Genomic DNA, 22,295 nt, shown 5'->3' with positions numbered 1-22,295 from the left:
TGGAAGGAGGGGGAGGGAAATGGGAGGTGGGGAGGAGGCAGAAATTTTTAATAATAATAATAATAATTAATTAATTAAAAAAGAAATAAAGGGATATTTCCAAAAAAGAACAAATGTCTTTATCCCATTTTCCTGCTTCTCAACTTATTCCACAAACCCCACAAATTTAAACCATTTCCAACTCCAGAATTTTTACATGTCCCCCCAGTACCCTTAAAACTATGCTCATCCTATAGTTAACAATATTGTATTGTGCTCTTGAAAATATTAAGAGGGCAGATTTTGAAAATATTTTGCTACAGAAAAATATCAAACTAAAAATAGAAACAATGTGTTCCTTCTTCTCTTCAAAATCATCTCCAAGTCAAGCTTCTAGCTTGCTGCTGCCATAGATGAGAACCCAGCCACTTCCATCACCACTATCCCTTCCTCTTTCTTCTCTAGTTTATAATTCTAAATAATTAATACAGTCATTATAACTACTTGAACATCATCCTCGACTCCAGAATCTGCAAGATGAGGGTGCCAGTAGCACCAATCTACCCTTCACTTTGCCCCCTCCATATGTCATCTACTAACAGCAACTTCTTTGATTTTCTTTTTTAAAAATCACTATGATTTATATTTTTCTGTCTTCTTAGTTGCATATTCCATAATTTTAAAATATAGGTTTCTTAATCAAGTGGTTTCTAAAGTAGTATGTTAAATAGGGTATAGCTCTTACTTTAATTTGGAGGGATATTTAACTTACTTTTTTTTTGGTTTTTCGAGACAGGGTTTCCCTGTAGTTTCTAGAGCCTGTCCTGGATCTAGCTCTTGTAGACCAGGTTGGCCTTGAACTCAGATATCTGCCTGCCTCTGCCTCCCGAGTGCTGGGATTAAAGGAGTGCGCCACCACCACCCGGCTTAACTTACTTTTTATTTTGTCATTTTCATATTTGTATACAATATTTTGTGACCACAGTCACCCTCCACTATGTTTTCCCACCTTCTTCCCAACGATTTCCTGCTTGTACCATCATGTTCCTCTGTTCCGCCTTTCTTCTTTCCCTTCCTTCCTCTCTCCCATCCTCTTTCCTCTTTTCCCCTTTCTCCCTTCTTTTCCTCCTTTCTTCCTTCTTTTATTCCCTTTTCCTCCCTCCATCTCTTTCTCTTTCTCTCTTCTCTCTCTCTCTCTCTCTCTCTCTCTCTCTCTCTCTCTCTCTCTCTCTCACACACACACACACACACACACACACACAAACGTGCTCATAGCAACTGCAAGTTCAGCCCTGCCATATCTAGATGTTAGCAGTTCACAGCACCCTTCCACACCCTTTGACTTGTACAATCCATCCACCTAAAAAGAGGTGACACATACGTGACATAGTCCATCAGGAGAAGATGATGCTGATGTCTTGTTTAGGGTTGAGGCCTCAAAAGTCACTTATTCTCAATAGTTTGACCAGTTTTGTGTACCTGTTTTGGCTTTTGCCCCATGCCAAACAAGACTTCTCTCATTAAGACTGAGAGACAGTTTATAGGTATAAACATAAATGTTTATGTCTTAGTTAGGGTTTCTATTGCTGTGATAAAACACCATGATACAAAGCAACTTGAGAAGAAAAGAATTTATTTTGTCTTTTATCTTGTGGTTCATAATACAGTTGAAATCAATGTAATAACTCAAGGCAGGAACCTACAGGCAAGAACTGATACAGAGGCCATGGAGAAGTGCTGCTTACTGGCTGGCTCTCTGTGCCTTACTCAGCACACTTTGTTATATTAACTGGGACTACAGACCAATCTGGTGGGTGCATTTTCTCAGTTGAAGTTATCTCTTTCCAAATGACAACAGCCTGTATCAAATTGACATAAAAACTGGCTGTCACTGTTTAGAAGGCAGTTTAACTCTATGGATTTTTTTTTGAAAAAAATATCAAGTGGATCTCTTGGAGAGTCTTTGATCTTTCCAATCACAGACCTTAAGTCATGTTGAGAGCATCAGACATGTATGCAAGGGTATTTTGATGGAATCATTTTGATGCAACTTTGCCAAATTTAAAAATTATCTATATTTGAAGCAACAACAAAATAAGAAAGGAATGTGTACAGTAGACTTCTCTAGGCCTCATCAAATCTCTGTGCATGAAGAAAAGTGAAAAATGTATAAGATTATTTATGACAATTTTCGCTTTATCTTAAAACAAATGCTCTACGATATGCACGTCAGGCCACCTCAGAATGTCATGTACCTTCTATCATTCCTACATTTATTTTGTTAAGGTATATCTCCAGAGGAAAATATTAGAAAACTCCATCTTCTGAATTTGGGGCAGACTAGACAGCCAATCTAAATGAGAATAATAGCAAAGCCTTACAGTAGAATATGTCTAGCAATGTTAATAGCCCTGTGGGGAGATGTTGTAAAATTACAAAGAAAAATGCTTTAGAAAAATGAAATCTCTTCTGAAAATGCCAGTGCTAAATCTGTTGAATAAAATATAAACTTAAAATAGAATACCATAATCTCCAGTTCATCTCTTATCTTCAGAGAAGACTAAAAAATGTTATTCTCTTTTAAAACATGTTCTCCAAACAACAATTCAAATGACTTGCCTGAAGCCATAGTAGTGTGCTAAAGGGTTTCCACTATAATCTAGCCCCACAAAGACTGAAGAATGCTGTAAATCATCTACCTGCTTCCATCTGGTGCCATAGATTTTAAATTTAAACAATCATTACATTTTAATGAATACAAAATTGTATGTTATGGAGAGGCTTCATATAGTTTAATAATCAATTAGATTGTCCTATTCCATACAGCCTTGTGTTAGGTACGAGTTTAATTTTCCTTCAGGAAGGAAGAAAATGGGCATTTTCTTGTGAGCACACCCTTATGCATATTGTGTTACCAGGATGTTTTACAGAGGGGAACAGTGAAAAGAAATAAAATAAAATTATGTTATTTTAAAGTATTAGATGTCAGTCGATATTGATTTTAAAGTAACATTTGAGGCTATAAATATGCTCAAGACCTCTCACATGAAGCAACAATTGCTGCTTCTGCTTAACCTCAAACCCAAAAAAAAATCTCTGTCTAAACCTTGAGAGGGGGGATTAGGTGTGTTCTTGGTCAACAATGTGTACATGACAGCACAATATGAAAAGTGCTATAGTTCGTCCCAGGTAAGAATTGATTAGCAGCCAGCCTCTGGGATGTCCTGTCTCCAACATTTAATACAGAATGAAAACTCTAACAGAAGAGGGTGATAAGGAAGTTGACAAAGAGCTGACTGAAGGAGGCTAAGATGAGAAAAAAAATTCACACACAGGATGTTGATTACTTTTGCTGGGTTAGTATATAGTAAAGTTGACCAATACCAGTGAAGGAACCAACAGCAGACACAGAGACTGGGGAAGAGCAGTGTGTGTGCACGGGGTAGAACTTTCTGGAGAACAGCTGTCTCTGAATCTCAGTGATGGGTCACATCTGTGCTAAAGTATCCAAAAGAGTAAGACCCACATTTGCAATGAGCATGAACAATCCTGAAGGACTTCTCATGCCTGCGGAAGTGAAGGACAAGTGCATGTAGGAGGCCCGATGCAGCAGGTTCTGTGCACCTAACGCACACAACGCTTTCGTGTCTGAATGTAGACAGTCCCTGTTCATGCCAAAAGGACGCAGAAATTTCCTGTCCTATCCAAATGCTACACATATTTACTTCTCAAAGGCTTGTGTGAGAATCTACTTCTTTATATCTAAGGGAGATGAAATACTGGATACAATTATTCTCTGACATGCAAAGCCTTGCTCCTATCCTTTGGGGACAACCAATTAATGAAGTGATTATATGCAAAACCAACCTTGCATGGGATGAATGAAAATGGAAGGCCGGGATGGAAAGAAAGTTTATAGGGAGAGATTTTGTTTTAATACAAAGAAAGGAAGTCAACTATACATCTTGTCACCACCAACCAAGTCAGAGCCCCCAGTTAGCATCTTTTACCTTCCAGATGGTCTGTATAGGTATAGTAATTGTTTCTGTGTGGTTAAAAAAATTTTCTTTTGTAAAATATCCACCTTTTGTAAGTTTATCTCTTTATAATTTCTGAAGTTCTGTTTGTGGCTTTGTAATGACTGAAGCCCAAAAGATTTGTGCAGTCTTACAACCTTGAAATCCTTGTGCCCAAAGATACATTATTTTATTCATTTGAAAAAAAATCTTTATTGCATACCTATAATGTCTCAGGATTTGTTCAAGAAGCTGAGAATATAATAACATAATGTCAACATCTCTGTATTCATGGAGTTTTATATTCTTACACTGTAGACATGGGTAAAAACAAGTAAATAGTAAGTATATAACTCAAAGTAGTGGTATGTGTTATGGAGAAAAATGAGCGTTAATAAACTTGGTGAGCAGCAGAGGAGTGCATCTGTTGCTTTAGAAACAAAATAATCAATTGAAGCCTCTCCCTTTGATAACAGGTGGGGGAAGCGGAATGGTGAGAAATAACAAGCAGCATGCTCGTGTTCGTTAGACGCAAGGCGGGAAGCTGGTGCCGGCTTTCAGCAGGGGAGTGAAGTGACGGATGTTGCTTTGGCAAAATCATCTGAACTGCTAATCAAGAGTGGAGGCTGGGGTGTCAAGTGAGGATTCAGGGAGTTTGATTAGGAAGGAACAAATGAGATCATAATCAGTAGGTAAAAATGATGCAGCGTTAGAGTAAATACTTTCACAATAAAGTATGGAGCTGATGGATTAGATGGACAGAAAGTAGAGGATGCCTCTTAGTATTCCTCTTAAGCAATGCGATTAGAGAAATTGCCTTGTACTGTAACAGGAAAGGCTAGGGGAGGGCTAGTGCAGTCAGTAGTTTTATTTAGAATATTTTCAGCTTATACATTTCCTAGACAGAGACATCAACAGACAGTTGAATGTTCAAATGTGGATTTAAAAGTAGAGGGTCAGAATTGATTTGATATAGGATGGAGGCCACCAGCCACATGTAAGATACAGCACATTAAAATAAAACCCTCTCCCCTTCTGCGTGGCCAGTACAGCTCTTGTTATCGTTACAGTGCTGTCCTACTGGAGAGGAAGGTGTCCGTGGAAGGTTTTTCATGGAGAGTATAGCTGGCTAATGGTTGAAGACTAGGAAAAGCTACCTTCTGGGAAATGCTCACAGTTTATTCCACCTGAGCTCGCAAGTGAAAAGACATACCATTATACTCTGAAGCCGGAATGTTCCTCGCATCTCTACTCCTCAGCTGGCAAGGTTGTACAGGAAGAAAAGAAATCTCTAGGAAGGGGGCTCTAGATTTTAGAAGTGGGACTAGGGCCAGGCCTCTGAAGGGTGTAGTCTGGCTGCTGATTCTGCTGTGTTCAGTACACCTCTGGTCACTGCCAATTGCTCCTGTCACCATATAGTGGGATGCTTCACCTTGCTTTCTTTTTTTTTGGTTTTTCGAGACAGGGTTTCTCTGTGGCTTTGGAGCCTGTCCTGGAACTAGCTCTTGTAGACCAGGCTGGTCTCGAACTCACAGAGATCCGCCTGCCTCTGCCTCCCGAGTGCTGGGATAAAAGGCGTGCGCCACCACCGCCCGGCCTCACCTTGCTTTCTTGACTATAATGGATGACAATATCCAGAAACTATGAGCCAAATTAATTTTTCTTTTCCGTAAGTTGTTTGTTCAGCTACTCTGTCATAGTGATGCAAAATGGCGAATACAACAGAAACCCAATCAAGCTTCTTATTTGCATGTAATGTTAAAAATGCTTTGGTGCAACATATGTATAAACACACATATATTGGCATGTGTATGTTTGTGAATTGACCATAAAGGTATATGTGTTTTATTTACCAGTTAACTGAAAGGCATTTATGAAAAGTGAGCGCTAAAGCCCTGATTTTGGTTGCCACCGCTCCTACCCACTCACACATCTATAGTTCATATGAGTTCATTCATTTTTTAATATTTGAGATTATAATTTGATTACATTTCTCCCTTTTCTCCCTCCAAATGCTTCCATAGTCCTTCCTGTTTTTCTTCAAATTCATGGCCTCTTTTTTACTAAATTTTATTTCAGAGATATAAGTATGTGCATATATACATATACATAGGAATATATGTATATTAAATATAGCCTGTTAAGTCTGTATAATCTATCTTTACTTATGTTTTCAGTAATGACTATTTGACACTGAACAGCCAACTGTAGTGCTCTTCCCTGAGGAAGGGCACCCCTCTCATTCCCAGCTTCCTTTAGCTATTTGTAGTTCTTTGTGTAGGATTGAGGCCTCATAGAATTTTCTCTGTCTAGTTTGACACGTTCATCAATGTCTTCTTGTTCAGCTCACATTTGGGCAAGTGTGTTGGTGAGACTTTATGACTATAGCTTCTGATATTACTAGGAAACACAAGCTCCCTGAACCCCTGACTCTTACAATCTTTCCACCCCTTCTTTTGCAATGTTCACCGAGCCTTAGGTGTGAGAGTGTTTTGTAGATGGATTCACTGAGACTGTGTTCCACACTCTGTACTTTGATTTTTATGAATTCTTGGTGGTGTTTATCATTTCTTGTGGGGAAAAAAAACAAAATAGTGCGTGCTATTTCACATTTCATATCGATTCAAATGTTGACCTATTTAAAATACTCAGAGAACTTGCACAGAAACAAGAATCGAAATGCGGTTATATCTTACCTGGGAATAAAAAGGGGGATCATGAAACTTCTGCATGTCCCTTCTGCTTCTGCACATCTGTGCAGACTCCCCTCTCAGAAAAGAGATGCTTTGTCTTCGGGTCTGAACCCTTGCAGGTTCCTGAGTGAGATCATTTACATCACTGGCCTTGATGCTTCTGGGTATCCACACGTAATTTCAGCTTACAATTACCCTACATGCCACATGATTGCAGCTTTCCCCAAAAGACAAGGCATGCTCATCTACATCTTCTTTAAAAATAGTACTTGGTTTTTGTTTATGTGTATATATTCCTGCGTGAGTTTGCATACACCATGTGTGTGCAGGTGCAGGTGCCTGCAAAGGCTCAAAGTGGGCAACTGATCCCCGAGAAACTTTACTTTGGAAAAGTTACTGGGAGTCACCTGATGTGGGCACTGGGAACCTAACCTGGATGATCTCTGTAAAAGCACCAAGTACTATTCATCACTGAGCCTACTCTCTTGGCCCCTGAACCTGCATCATAATGTTGGACTGGCCATTGACTTCTGTGGTTAACAGAATGGAGCAGATGTGAAAAAGAGCCAATACCGAACCTGAATTCTATAAAGGTCATTGCATTTCATCTTAAAGTCTTTTGATGTTGCCTTGAGAGCATGACATGCCTAAAGTCACGTGCCTAGGAAGAGATAGAAAGAGATAGGTAGAGATAGGCCAATGAAGTCCCAGAAAGCTAAGATGCATAAGCATAAAAACTTTCTGATTGTTGCTTGGCCCAGAAATTTGAGTTGTCTTGCAGAATTATTGTTCCCAGATACATGTGACAGTTATAGTCTTGAGACTAAAATTGTGTCCAAATCCTGACTTCATTTTCTTAGGATCCTGCATTATCAACTGTGAACTCATACCTAGAAGAGACAGTTAATGTTGTAAACATATGAATGGCTGCTGGCCCATCTCTGTGGGCCAAGAGACAGATTCCAGCTGAAAGGAGAATAAAGCAAAGTAAGTATTGTGAGCTAAGTAAGCAGCTAAAAAACAATCAACCCCCCCCAAACCAATCATGTGTTTCTTCTACTTAATGTAGAAAGTATGACAGAGCAAGGAGTACCTTAAGGCAAAAATTGGTGTGTACATGTATGTATATATTCATGAGCATGTGTGTGTTTATGTGTGTGAGAGAGACAAAAATTGCCTCTTGCAAGAAAGCTCTGAAATCTGTAGGCAACTAAACTCTAAAGGAAATGAAAAAAAATAAATCTTTTCTTAAAAAAAAGGAAGATATAAGGCAGTGGAGATGCATAAAAGCTATAATTAGAAGCTTTGGGTATAATGTGATCAATGTCTTGCCAGGAAATCAAGTGTGAAATAGAAGGGGTAGTAGGTATTTTCTGCCCCTCAGCCCACAGCACACATTTTGTAAGGCTGTGAGTGTGGGCTGCCAGGCACTCCAGGCATTGACTTGACCCTCAGATGAGGCTCTGAGGCCAGCGAAGAACAGAGCCGAAGTTGAGATACAATCACAGCGATATTAAATTTAACAGGCAACATTAGTCCTGGACTTGAGAGATGAATTTAAAATGAGAGAGCTATTACACAGCAGAAAATGGATTATTCAAATCTGTTTCATAGGAGCAAAACAAATCAAATTGGTAAAAGCCCAAGCTGCTTTTGCTTTAGCCATAGGTGACTCTGTTTCCTCTAATCAGTCTTTAAGACACATGATGACAATGTGTAGATTTCAAACTAGAAAATATTTATAATAATGCATATAATCTTACGTGAATTTAGTATCTAAAAACCCTGATTGCCAAGCCATTTCTGAAAATATGAAAATAGTACTGATATTGCATTTTTAAAACTTTATGGGGGCCGGGCGATGGTGGTGCACGCCTTTAATCCCAGCACTCGGGAGGCAGAGGCAGGCGGATCTCTGTGAGTTCGAGACCAGCCTGGTCTACAAGAGCTAGTTCCAGGACAGGCTCTAAAGCCACAGAGAAACCCTGTCTCGAAAAACCAAAAAAAAAAAAAAAAAAAAAAAAAAAAAAAAAAACTTTGTGGACCATTTATGGAAACAAAAATCAATGGATTATTGTTTTTTCCACTTATAAAAATACATACTGATAAGCATGTCTGGATTACTTGTAATACTATGCTTATTATATAGAACATGTACTAAAATCTATATGGAATAAATAGCAACATATTGTAAACAAGAGCCAGAGGGACTTTGACTTCTCTAAAAAACTGGTATAATTCTGACAACAATACACAATTCATATCAAACATCAAGCTGACTGAAAGTCAAAGCAATTAATAATTATAATAGTTGTCAGTAATTATGAGGACATTAGAGAAGCCAAAAAGGGACTACTGAGAGTTTGCCAAATGAGCAATAAATTTAAACAACAAATTTGAACTAGGCTCTCCAAGGCAATTCAAGACATGATGGAAAGCTGTCACAGGTCCCTCCAAAGAAATAGCACTGAGGTTTGAGATGCAAAGTAGCAGTGGTTATTTGGTGAGTTTAATAAAAAAGTGTAAGGCGTCTTCATCTTGTGTGCTCCTAGGCAGTCTCTCAAGGCAAGTCAATTCTCTGAAGGAGAGCTAAATCCTCTTCTCTGCCCTAGCCTACTGAGTCTGATGTCCCCAAATGCACTAAGAAACTGTATTTGAAATGGTCTTCTGGATGATTCTTTTGTACAGTTGAGCTTGAAAACGTTTGCTTTGGGGAAAATAAAAAAAACTAGGGCTGACACATTTGAACATTCACGGTGGCACTGCATAGCCATCCTGAATTCTAGGAAACCTGAGGTAGGTTCCACTTTTAGGTTCTGCATTTGCAAACCACTCATCTTCACCCCCAGAGGTTAAGAATATGTCTTTCTTTAATCATACTGGAAAGAGAAGGCATGGCTATCTATCTACTATATAAAATTGTAAAACTTTAAGACGCCTTAGGTGAAAATCAAATCCTCTAATGAAGAGAGTGACCTGTGGTTAAACTGGCAGCGAATCTGATAAAATGAAAGTCTAAATTATTAATTATTTGCATTACTTGTTTGGCCTATGTAGTAAAAGAGAACTATTGCAGACAAGATTTCTCATTAAATGTGTTTTTGGATTCTGTTCATGCCATTTCACATTTGAAAAGTGCACACTATACTTAATACACAAATCTTTTTTTGTTTATTGATCTTTAAAACCATATAGCTGTAATTGCATACTGGTTTTGCTACACAACAAGATGATTATAAGTAAAAATCTAAAATTGCCCCCATCTGTCCACAGAGCTTTGTGATGAGTAATTAAGGCAGGGGTCATGTGAAGCTGTGCTTCAGGGATCAGTACTTTTGACAACCTGTGCTGACTCCGTGCTCCCTGTTGTGAGGAGGCTGGTGCTGATGGACAAGAAAATACAGTGGAAAGTCAGTCCTACCTTCAAAGATGTCATCCTCTGATGCTAGTGTGGGTCAACACATGGCTCTTTTAAGGTAAAAAGTCAGCAACATCTAATGAACACATATCTAGGGACCCTGGGATCTTTGGTTTTCTATAGCTGGGAGAAGAAATCTACATTTTCTACCATTATGCAATGATATTCAATCTCAGGATAGAAAACAAGTAACAAAACAGGAGCCCTTAAAACAATTACAGCTATTTTATGATGCAACACAAGTAAACACACACATACAACACACATACCAACACACAGGACACATATACACACACATCCATACCACATTCAATCACACCACACACAAACACACACACACACACACACACACACACACACACACACACACACACACACATACACACATGTGGAGGCCCAAGAATGTGAGTCTATTTTCACCTTGTCTGATGGTCAGAGTTTGAGGTTGCTCAAAACTGTTGCCAACAACCAGGGCTACACATCTTGACCTCGGGTGTGGTTACCTGGTTCTTTTGACAGGTAGGTCCACTCCACCCTGACAAATGGCCACAAATATGCTAGCATACTTCTACTCCTTCTTTTGAATTAAGAGGTTTGACCTTGGGAGTGAGTGGCTGACCTCAGGTTACTTGGTCTAGGGTGGGTTCGCTGCCTAAAAAACAGAATGACAATGAATGGATTAATGGCTTGATGGCTCAAAATATTGAAGCAGTTAACTGTCCGAATTTTCCTTTGTATCATGCTAAAGAAGTCTTTTGTTGCCTTCTTCCCCCTTTTGTATTGGGTATAAAAGAGTATGAAAAATTAAACACCAGAATTTCAGTATTCACTGGCTCCTTCCCAATACCATCTACGTTTCTGTTTTGTTACTTTTGCTTATGTCTTCACACTCTTTACGTATTTCCTCTTCCCCACACTCCTACCCTGGTAAGTAGTATCTTTGTCAAAGCTGGTTTCTGAAAACACATATACACCGCACATAACACACACATACCACATATACACACAAACATACCATACACACACACCACACAATACACACACACACACACCACCACACACCATAGACACACAACACACACCCACTCTAAAGACTTAGACATTTGATTCAGTATAAAAGTTTGGATACAAAGAAGGGCCAGCAGGGGCAGACCTCATTCTGTTCTGTTTGCACAGGGAACTAAAAGTCACGTTGAAAAAACTCTTCCAAGAAGAATTAAGTCACATAAAATTTCTCTGTGAGGACTGTATCAGCACAAAGAAGACCTCGAAACAGTTAATTTACCCAAAAAGAGTCTGAAGGACAGGAAGTGCAAATTACAATATGATAAAAGTTGTTTACATCACCAAATGCTTACTGAGTTTTAAAAAGAAAATAGCAGAGCCTTTGTTCACTAGAACCTGGAGGAAGGGCTAAGCATGCCCTCTGTTTGGGGGAAAAGTCCAGCACCACAGTAGGGAGAGACTGCTGGTATAGGAGGTTCTTCTTATTTCAGGGGTTTAACTAGCAGGGTGGCGGGACGCAGCTTGCTCCTCATACTACAAACTGCAACCTGGACGTGGAGGATGATCAGCCTCTTTCAGGAACAGGGAACAGGTAAGCTCTCCTATGAGGAAATGCTGGATGGAAAAGAGAAGCCAGTATAAAAGGCAATGAAAGCCAAAGAGAGTGCACATTATTAGTACATTATACATATGCAGGAACAATCATAATGGAATATTTTCTAATATGTGTTAATAAAAGAAAAGGGAAGAGGAATTTTTTTTAAAGATTTAATTAATTATTAATTAATTAATTATGCAATATTCTGCCTTCATGTATCCCTGTGGGCAAGAAGAGGGCACTGGATCTCATTACAGATGGTTGTGAGCCACCATGTGGTGGCTGGGAATTGAACTCAGGACCTCTGGAAGAGCAGCCAGTGTTCTTATCCTCTGAGCCATCTCGCCACTGCCAGGAAAAAATGATTTTATTTGTAAACTAGAAATACTTGACTGGTTATATGATAGTCCATGACCTATTTCTAACCTCCCTACATCCCTTTTTCCCTTTCTTGGTTAAGACAGAGTCTCACTATGTGGCACTGATTGGCCTAGAATGTTTTATGTACTATGCAAGCACACCTGTCTCTGTCTCCCAAATTCTGGTATCAAAACCAGGTATTACCACACCCAGCTGCATCATTTCAAAATGTAAAAATTTAGTGATACTTTTTGTTTTCTCACAGGTCAGTGTATCCTGACCTGCAATATCAGATAAATTAGCCACTGTCTCCATGAGGGTAAAAATGATCTCTGTGAAACTGTGAAGACCCACGTTTGAATACACAGAACACACAAAAGACAGACATGTATATGAGCATTTGTAATGCCAGTACTCCTACAACATGGTGGGAGGCAAAGTCAAGAGAATCCCTGGGCGCTTGTGATCCAGCTAATTGGACATTCACAGCAGAAAAACAAGAGATCCTGTTTCAGACAAGACAGAAGGTGAGAACTAATACCTGAGGCTGTGCTCTAACATCCACGTGTGCACTGTAGCATGTGCGACCCCTCCCACACACACACATGCACAAACACACTTTAAAGTTCTCATGTTGCGTAGCAAGCCGGCTCGTCTCTAACACATGATAGCCTTGCTCAATGTCTACCAGCATTGCAACAGGCCTCAATTCTTCCCAGTGCTGTATTCTGCCCATTTAGTTTCTCTGGAACATCTGCCTGCAATAGGTTATTCTTAATGCAGTGTCAAAACATACTCTTTCATTGCAACCTTCCTTATAGTCTATGTACAAGACTGAACAGACAAGTGCCCAACACCACCCTAAGTCAGGTTCACTCATAGGAGATTTGGAAAACTGTGTTATGATTAGAAGGCAGTACCCAGATCTTAGAGGAGATATTCTCCTAGATACAACACTGGTTTTGATCTGGAGGCAACAATTCATGCCTCACATCCAAGCACAGGCCCAGGATGGAAGAAGAACTTCTTGTACTGTGAGTTACTAGTCAACAAATTCAATTTTAGCTCAGATTAGCAACTGTGAGTTCAGCTACTTATAAATAGTATTCATAGTAGAAATTCCCACTCAAGTTGCTGTTCATTCTGTGGCATTTGCCCACACACATCAAAATCTAAGTCTTGCGTTAGACTCTTCTGGGAACTGAAGACCCATTGGAACTTGTTCTCAAGAGGCTTAAAATTCAAGGAAAAAGACTATCAACCAGTAAGAATATTGCTTTGGCATCAGGGAGGCGTAATGGACAAGGGAGGAAAGTACATTGTAAATGGTCCCAAGGAGAAGACGGTGTCCGACCTGAGCTGTGAAAAACAAGGGAATATTTGCTAGATTGGCAATAAGAAAAATGGAGAAAATGCATGTGTAAGGTGAGCAGGGACAACCTTCAGTGCTCAGGAGAGACAAGCAGAGCACATGGTAGGTGAGGGGAGGAGACGGGACACCAGGCAGCATTACTTGAGTGCTCCCTGCACACACTGCTCTAAGTGTCCTACCACAATCATTCTTTCCTCACTGCAGCAGCGACTGATAGCACTATCATTCTCAGGTTCAGACATAGAGAAGTAATTTGTCCAGGCCATTCTCTATTCTAGGAGAATTTGTACCATTTAATCTAGCACCACAATTCCGCTTATTAGAAACCAATGACATGCATAATCAAATACCTTCACAGGACAAACAGTAACACTTCAGCAATGTGTATAATATGGATACCATCATCATTTTTTTACTTTTATATTTTTTATTTATCTTTTTTAGTTTACTTTACATGCCTTTACACACTTACAGACCAGTTTCCCCTCCTTCTTTTCACCCTGCCTCCCCTCTCTCCCACATGCACTCTTCCTCCATCTCTGTTCAGATAGGGTAAGGCCTCACATGGGAATCACCAAAGCATCGCATACCAAGTTGAGGCAGGACCAAGGTTGTCCCGCTTTGTATCAAGGCTGAACAAGGCATCCCAACATAGGGAATAGGTTCCAGAGAGCCAGTTTATGCATCAACAACAAGTCCTGGTCCCACTGCTGAGGACCACACAAAAGACCAAGCTACAAAAATGTCACTCAGAAGCAGAGGGCTTAGGTCAGCCCCATGCATGCTCCCTAGTTGTTCATCCAGAGTCAGTGACTTCCTACAAGCTCAGGTCAGCTGTCTCTGTGGGTTTCCCCTTCACGATTTTGACCCTACCTTGCTCATAAAATTCCTCCACCTTCTCTTCAACTGGATTCCCAAAACTTGGTCCAGTTCTTGGCAGTGGATCTTTGCATCTACTTCCATCACTTACTGGATGAAGGTTCTATGATGACAGTTAGGCCACTGACCAATCTGATTATAGGGGAGGCCAGTTCAGGCACCCACTTCACTATTGCTAGCAGTGTTAGTTGGGGTCATCCTTGTGAATTCCTGGGAGTTTCCCTAGCACCAGGTTTTTCCTAACCCCATAATAGGCCCATCTTTCAAGATATCTCTTTCAGTACTATCACCCTCCATCCTGCTCCAACTAGACAATCCTGATCCCTCATGTGCACATTCCCCCAACCCATTCCCTCTACTCCTCCTGACTCCCAGTTCACTCAAACCATCTCATAGATTCCCTCTTCCCAGGGAGACTCCATGTGTCCCTTTTAGGGTCATCCTTGTTACCTAGTTTCTCTGGCATTGTGGACTGTAGCCTGGTTATCCTTTGTTTCATATCTAGTATCATCTTATGAGTGAGTACATACCCTGTTTTTCTTTCTGAGTCTGGGTTACCTCACTCAGGATGATTGTTTCTACATCCATCCATTTACCTGCAAATTCCATGATGTCATTTTTTTTCCAGTGAGTAATAAATACTTCATTGTATAAATGTACCACATTTTCTTTATTCATTCTTCTGTTGAGGGGCATCAAAGTTGTTTTCAGGTTCTGGCTATTACAAATAATGCTGCTAAAAACATAGTTGAGCAAGTGTCTGTGGTATGGTTGAGATTCCTTTGGGTATATGTCCAAGAGTGATAGATACTACAATCTTGATGACCTCACCTGATATGGAATTGCCCTCTGTATGATGTGAATATGTTTTATTATGAATAAAGCTGTTTAAGCCAATGGCTTAGCAGAGCAAACCTGGGATATATAGAGAACAGGTAGAGTCAAGGAGATGCCATGTAGCTGCCAAAGGAGAAGGGCATGTCGGAACTTTAGGAACCTTACTGGGAGCCCACAGCCTTGTGGCAATACACACATTAAAAAATGGCTTAATTTTTGATGTAAGAGTCAGCTAATAATGTGCTAGAGTCATTGGGCAAACAGTGTTGTAATTAATACAGTTTCTGTATGATTTTTTGGGTCTGGGTCGTCAGAAAATTAAAGAACAGTCTCCTTATACACTCACCCAATGAAGTAAGTACCAAAGCTGGCCAGAGGTCAAATCCTATTCTAAGGAGGCTATGCCTGGCCCTCTAGCAGCAATGAATATATGTATGTTTTAGGATGAACCCAAAGCATTAAAGAGAGTAGATTAAGTGTGGGAAGTGAAGCTTCCCACAACACACACACACACACACATACACACACACACACACACACACACACACACACACACACAGCTTGCACATCCTGGGGCCTATCAGAAAAACCAGGACAGCATAACAAAGAATGATGCTTTCAGAGGAATGATTCAAAGGCAGGGAAGAGATAGCAAATCTAATGTCAGTCTGGGTCAGATCCACAACTCTCAATTTATTGCCTTTGTGCCCCTGAGCAAATTGCTATGCCCTTTAAAGTCAGCTTCACACAAGCAAACAAACAGAAGCAAAATTGTTTTTGGAAAGGGATCGTGTGTTTTCAAAAATAAGACTTTATTTTTTTTACTATATAATGGAATAACAATAGCATATTGCATATGTTATAGTCACAGAAAGTATAAGAGGGCCCCACACCTTAGTACAACTGACACCAGGATGAAAGTACCATTCAGCCTGAAATCCAGCACATAGGTAGGACCGTCTTCCATAACACGAACAAAGACCAACTCCGTCAAGTCCATAGTTCTAGGAAAGCCCCTAAATGTACCAACCTTGTTCTTCAGCTTTAGCAGGTCTGGTTCTGGTTCTGGTTTTGGTTCTGGCTGACTGTTCTTACTAACTGACATGTATCAACCCAAGATATGGTCTTTGCACTTAAATGCTCATCCCAATAAAGGCTCGAGTCTACTGTTGGGTCCCAAACACTCAGTGTAGTCACCCACTGGCTAATAAAGACTTTCTAGTGACCTGGATCCATGTCCTAGTGGTCTTCTATAGTGGATACTTCACAATAAAACCAAGGCATCATCCTTTGATTTTTATAGTAAAACATAGGGACATTTACATTAAGGATAAATTCAAACTATACGTGGCTGTGGTGCCACATGTTAGTAATCCCAGAACTTATAATTTTGAGGTAGGAGAATAGGAGTTCAAGGCCAGCATCAGCTACATTCCAAATTGAGGCCAACCTAGGTAAGCTATATAAGATTCTGTCTCAAAACCAACACACAAACATATATATATATATGTATATATATATACATATATATATATACATATATATATATGTATATATATACATATATATATATATGTATATATATATGTAAAGAATATGGCCCCCATGGGTAGTGGCACTATTAGGAAGCATGACTCTATTAGTGTAGGTGTGACCTTGTTGGAGGAAGTGTATAATGGCGAGTGGGGGATGATGGGGGTGTGTGGTGGTGGGGTGGGCTTTGAAGTTTCCTATGCTCACACTATGACCAGTGACACAGTTCACTTCCTCTTGCCTGTGAATCAAGATGTAGAACTCTCAGTTCCTTTTCCATTACCATGTCTGCTTTGCCTGCCACCATGTCCCACCATGATGATAATGGACTAAACCTCTGAAACTGTAAGCCAACCTCAATTAAATGTTTTCCTTTGTAAGAGAGTCCATGGCCAAGGTGTCTCTTCAAGGCAATAGAAACCCTAATTAAGATACCCTCCTTATATTTTTCTCTAGAAAAATTCTGTTAGAGTTAAGGTTGGTCAATCGACACAAATCTGCAATACAAGCTTTGCAGGAGGCTGAACTGAGTTTAAGGCTATAAGATGAGCTAAAATCCAGCCTGGAAAACTTAGGAAATCCATATTCCAAAGCCAAAATTTTAAAAAGGATGAGAATACAGGTAATGAATATTGTTTAACATGCATGAGATGCATGAGGCCGTAGGTTCGGTCCCCAGTGCTAAACAAACAAATCAACAAACAAAAAATAATACAAGAAAAACAACAGAGAAATATTTGTATTTCAAAACTTCTGGTGAAAGATTACATCCATCTTATAATACTGCATGTTTTGGAATTGTGAGAAATTAATTAGGAAAATATAATAAAGCACTAAAATCTGTTAAATCTCAGAAAGATTCAGTTACCAAGGCCCTGGCAAAAAGATGTTCCATAGTTGGGTCTGTCTTCCTTCCTCATCTTCGTGTTATGTAACCCCTTCATAATACTTCCTTCACTATTTTCATGACATTTCTAGCAGTTTGTCACACAAACAAGACCTCACATAAAACCCCAATTTCCTGTGGTAGGTGCTATGTACTATGTTCACCCCATAATACCCAACTTGTCACTTAGGCTTCCTCTGAAGGCCTTTTCAGGAAGGTGAGGAATTGGGGGTCTGCCATACTTTAGGGGAACTTTCCTTGCTTTCACAGTATTTTAAGAGGGTTTTTGTGCATGTGTGCATACATGCATGAGTGCATGCATGTGTGTGTGTGTGTGTGTGTGTGTGTGTGTGTGTGTATTTGTGTGTTCAAGTGTGCTTACCCATTTGGGCATATATTAGCATTGGGATTTCTTTCTTCAATGACTTACCTATCTTACTTTTGAAAAAGATTCTCTCACTTAACATCAGACTTGCTGTTTTACTAGGTTGGATGGCTATCCAAATCCAGGAATTAACAGCCTTCCTTTATCCCACCCCCAGCCCTGGAGTGATAGGCATACAGCACTGTACTTAGGTTTTATGTGCATTCTGGAGATAATAACTTAGGCCCTTAGGCTTGTGAGAAAAGTGATGGACCTGCTGAGTCATCACCTCAGCCCCGCAGTATTTTCTAAGGCAAAATATTGTTAAAAATAAGAAAATTGGTGATAAGAGGGAAAAAATGGGGGAAAAAATTCCAGAAGAAACACCCTACACATGAGAGAGAGAGAGAGAGAGAGAGAGAAAGAGAGAGAGAGCCTTGCCAAGCAATGGTCAATGAGGAAGTAGACTTTGTTGAGTATATGCTATTATTCAGATATTATCCAGTAGACCTCCTGAGCTCCTGTTCACTCATAAGAAAAGCCCATGGGTTCCATCCCCTTTTCTCAAGCCCTCATTTTCTCAAGCTTATTCTACCTCTTGGCCTCTATTGGTCCTGTTCAAGTCTTTATTACCATCACCATCCTCCCATTAAATCATTGCCATAAGATTTATTTAGATTTTTTTGCATGACTTATTTCTTCTGTCTCAAAGTCCTATAGAGTCATTATTGCTAAGTCTATCTCACAGGTGAAGCAGTGAGCTCTGGGTAGTGGTGATTGGAACTGGGTTTTAACCCTCTCTTCAACTGCACATTACTTAGAAAGGCAGTCAGATTTTCACAGCAATCTCTGCAAAGTTCTGGTGGCTGTTTTTAGTGAAGACCCTAGAAACAAAATCACTGGGCAAGGCTTAGCAATTTTTACGACACCCCTTAACTGAGAACCAATGTGCTTTAGTTGGTTGCCTCCTGAGCTACATGTCAGACTCATACACAGAATGACAACATGCTCCCTATTAGCAATAAAAGGCAAACAGCTTTCTTTATTACTGAGCCAGAAGTCTTCTCATCCTTACTTACCTGGGAGACTTAAAAGACAGAGTTCCGGGCTCCATCCCCAGAGATGCTAAGAACTCTGTGCTTGATTATGCAGTTCAGATGAAACTGGTACAAAGGTGGTCATGGGGACCACTGTCCCAGAAAATCAGAAAACACAAAGGATGGACCAGTCACTTTAATTTCTGGCAATCTAAAATTTTGTGGCTACACTAGGTTTAGAGGGCAAATGACCTTGGAATGACAATCCGAACAGTGATAATAACTACTCACTATTTATACATCTTTGTGTGGATGACAATGGAAACCTGCAGGCGAACTGTAAAATTATAAACTGCAATGCCTAAGCCCAGGAGCAATGGTGAGTGAACATTAGGAGATGCTTCTGGAAGCTCTGCACAAAGGCTCCTTGCTGTACTCCCCCCCTCTCCATCCAACCACCGTCCCCTCCTCACCTCAAGTGAAGGCAGCTTTGGGTTTCAGGATGACACTTCAAAAATCAAACAGAAACCAGAAAATCACTTCTCTGGTTAGCATCTGTGGAGCAATATGTTTACCACTTCTGTGCAGCTCAGAGTCACTGCCAGGAAAAAAAAAAGAGGACAAGGGCTCTATTCATCTAATTACTTCTGCGGAAGAAAAATGTGTTAATTAACTGACCTTAATAATTTATATGTATCTCCACTGAAGGATCATTAGCTTTGCATGCGAGACCTGGTATCTACATCAAGGGTCATTGGAACACCCTCACAGCCTCATTCTGGAGAGATGATCTATTTTTGTTTTCACAGGAACAAATCTACCACCCCCAACATGATTGAAGAATCTTTCTGCAAATTATGGGTTGGCTGTAATACCTTGATTCCTTCAATTTTCCTCAGCACCTCCAGGGGATGGGAAATATTTTTAGAATCACAACAGCCTAACACATTAATTGGATTTCATTATGCTGGTTGCTGATTGGAACATTATACAGTAAAGGCGAATGTGACTATGTGTGTCCTCTGCAGACTTCCAAAACAGAAAGAGGAGGTACACCAAAAAGCTTTGCTTTCGGGGGCAGTTATTAGCATCAGTCAAGTTACAGATTTCCACCAAACAAGTCCCTGCATAGAAATCTGCCAGGCAAGTAGTTTCACAGGCCTTAGCTTTAGCAGACACTCTAAAGGAGAGAAGGAATGGAGATAATCTTATTCCCAAAATAGTGGGGATCCCTAGGTGCATATACAGCTTATATTTCGCAGTTTTGGTTCACATACAGAAAAGGGGGAATGAATCGTGATTCATTTTCAATGAAAACAAAGCCGATTTCCAGAATCATTTATGAAACACACCAGCACCATATATGGAGACACACAAAGACAGAGGATGTGGGTTTGTTTTAAAGGGGCTGACAGAAGATTTTCCAGTTTGTCGGTGTTGACAGCAGAGACGCAGCTGGTCATATTGGCAGGACAGAGCACCTGCCCCTTGGCAGCTCCTGTGGACCCTCCAGCCAAGGCTATCACTGCAGTGTGTGGCCACAGCTGAGCCCCAGAGACAGCAGCAAAGCCAGAGGACACCCACCAAACAAGAGACTGTGCCAAGCAAGACCCAAGAACATTGCCAACACAGGATCTCATCCAGGGCTCCAGGGTGCTATGCATTGCATCGCTGCCTCTCCTCATGCATATGTTCCTCGTGTCTCAGAATAGGACCTTATTTGGAAATAAGGTCACTGCAGATATAATTAGCTAAGAAGTCATGCTGAAATTAAAGGGAATTCTCACTCATTACGTCTCCATAAAAATAAAAAAAAAAAGGACATACAAACGACAAAAAGAAAAGGACACAGAGGGAAACGGGATGTGCCAGTGTGGGTCTCTGCTATTGCTGAGAAGTCAGCGCCAGCCAGGAACGAGGCCTAGAGTGGATCCTCCCCTCACACTATCTGAGGCAATGTGGCTTGGATGACATCTTGATTTCAGGCTCTAGCCTCTGAAAGCCTGAGACAACAAATGCCGGTTGTTCTAAGCACCTAGTTTCTGGTGCTTTGACCTGGTACCCCCAGCAAAGTGATGCAACTAGGCCAAAGACAAAGCTTGGGTGGATAGCCAAGGCTTGACTCCGGGCACTAGAATCCAGCTGCCATGGTCAAAGCCCAGCTGTCGGGCCCGAGACAGCTTGCCAGCTCTTCAGGCCTATTTATCTACCCATGCGTTTATTAGAATGCTTGCATAGCACCCCTTGCTAAGCAGGTTTGCCCTGAGGCCAAAGAGATTATGCTAAGGATGTGGTTAGCCTCATGCCTGGCAAATGGTAAGCATTCAGAATAGATGAATTATCTACTAAGAGGATGCAGGATGAAATTAGCAAGGAAGGGAAGCTGTGGCTATCTGTCTGCAGTCTTTCCCTCCCATGGTTTCCCCCCATGCTCAGTGACTTCCAATAGACATTTCCATCATGGTGCCTCAAGTTATTCAGATGCACGACTGAGTCACTAACACTATAGCTCCCCTCACATCCTCCTCTGCATATCATTGCTTCTCTTAATCACACCTACTTTCAAATCCGGCAGCTTCTCTCTCTGCATCTTGCTCACCGGGCACCTTCATCCCTTTGCACCCACCTCCTCACTCAAAGGAAAATGTCTTTTCCTCCTTGGCCTTTCCTATAGCTGAATTCACTGTTAGTAATAAATGTTCTTGCTCTCTGGCTGTTTTGCCTGGAGTAACCGCCCATTGCAGCTTCCCTTCCATTTTTAAAACTCCCTCTCACCCGACCTGCACCAAACAGCCATCTATAGATAAAGACAGTCAATGGAACCTGGAGGCAGCTTTTCCCACTCATACCTAAGTATCATCAATTCCCTTCTAACCCTAACCCTCCCACAGCTGACAAAAATAAGCCTTTCAAACGGAGAATGAGGTATAATAATCCAACCATTCGCCAAGGCATTAAAGGAGTTCTGTTTCCATCCCTGCCTGAACCTGTATGTGCAAAGCAAGAGGGAGACCTTCTTGAGCAGTGATCCTGGTCCCATTGCCTTCTCTGCCCTACTAAAGTATGTATTGCACCGCTCCTGGACAGAGGTGGAGGACCTGGATCATTGACCTGCACACCCGTGGAAGGAAACTTATTTCACCCAGCAGCTCCTCCTTCCCTCCGTGGAATCACCATGAGTCACCCTTTTGGAATTTTCCAGAACTTATTTCAGAAGCAGCCTTCAGGACAGGCTTGAATAAACAGTATTACACAACGCTGTGGAGAATGAAGTTCTCAGTATTCATCAACATGTGGACAGTTGGTTTTTTCTGCTAG

At 40.6% G+C, this 22,295-nt stretch overlaps 1 long non-coding RNA gene across 1 annotated transcript in view; it reads left to right on the top strand.

The window, feature by feature from the left end:
* Window positions 1-11,773, top strand: part of LOC119808254 — a 48,454-nt gene extending 36,681 nt beyond the window's left edge. Inside the window, exons 2-4 of the long non-coding RNA XR_005284412.1 lie at window positions 7,549-7,675; window positions 9,962-10,164; window positions 11,603-11,773. This is a non-coding gene — a long non-coding RNA (uncharacterized LOC119808254). The remainder of the gene's footprint in view (window positions 1-7,548; window positions 7,676-9,961; window positions 10,165-11,602) is intronic.
* The last annotated feature ends 10,522 nt before the right edge of the window (window positions 11,774-22,295 follow it).

Source organism: Arvicola amphibius, chromosome 2, assembly GCF_903992535.2.
Source record: "Arvicola amphibius chromosome 2, mArvAmp1.2, whole genome shotgun sequence".
Classification (NCBI taxonomy): domain Eukaryota; kingdom Metazoa; phylum Chordata; class Mammalia; order Rodentia; family Cricetidae; genus Arvicola; species Arvicola amphibius.
The sequence above is the reverse complement of the archived record's forward strand: the minus strand, read 5'-3'. Positions and strand labels throughout refer to the sequence as shown.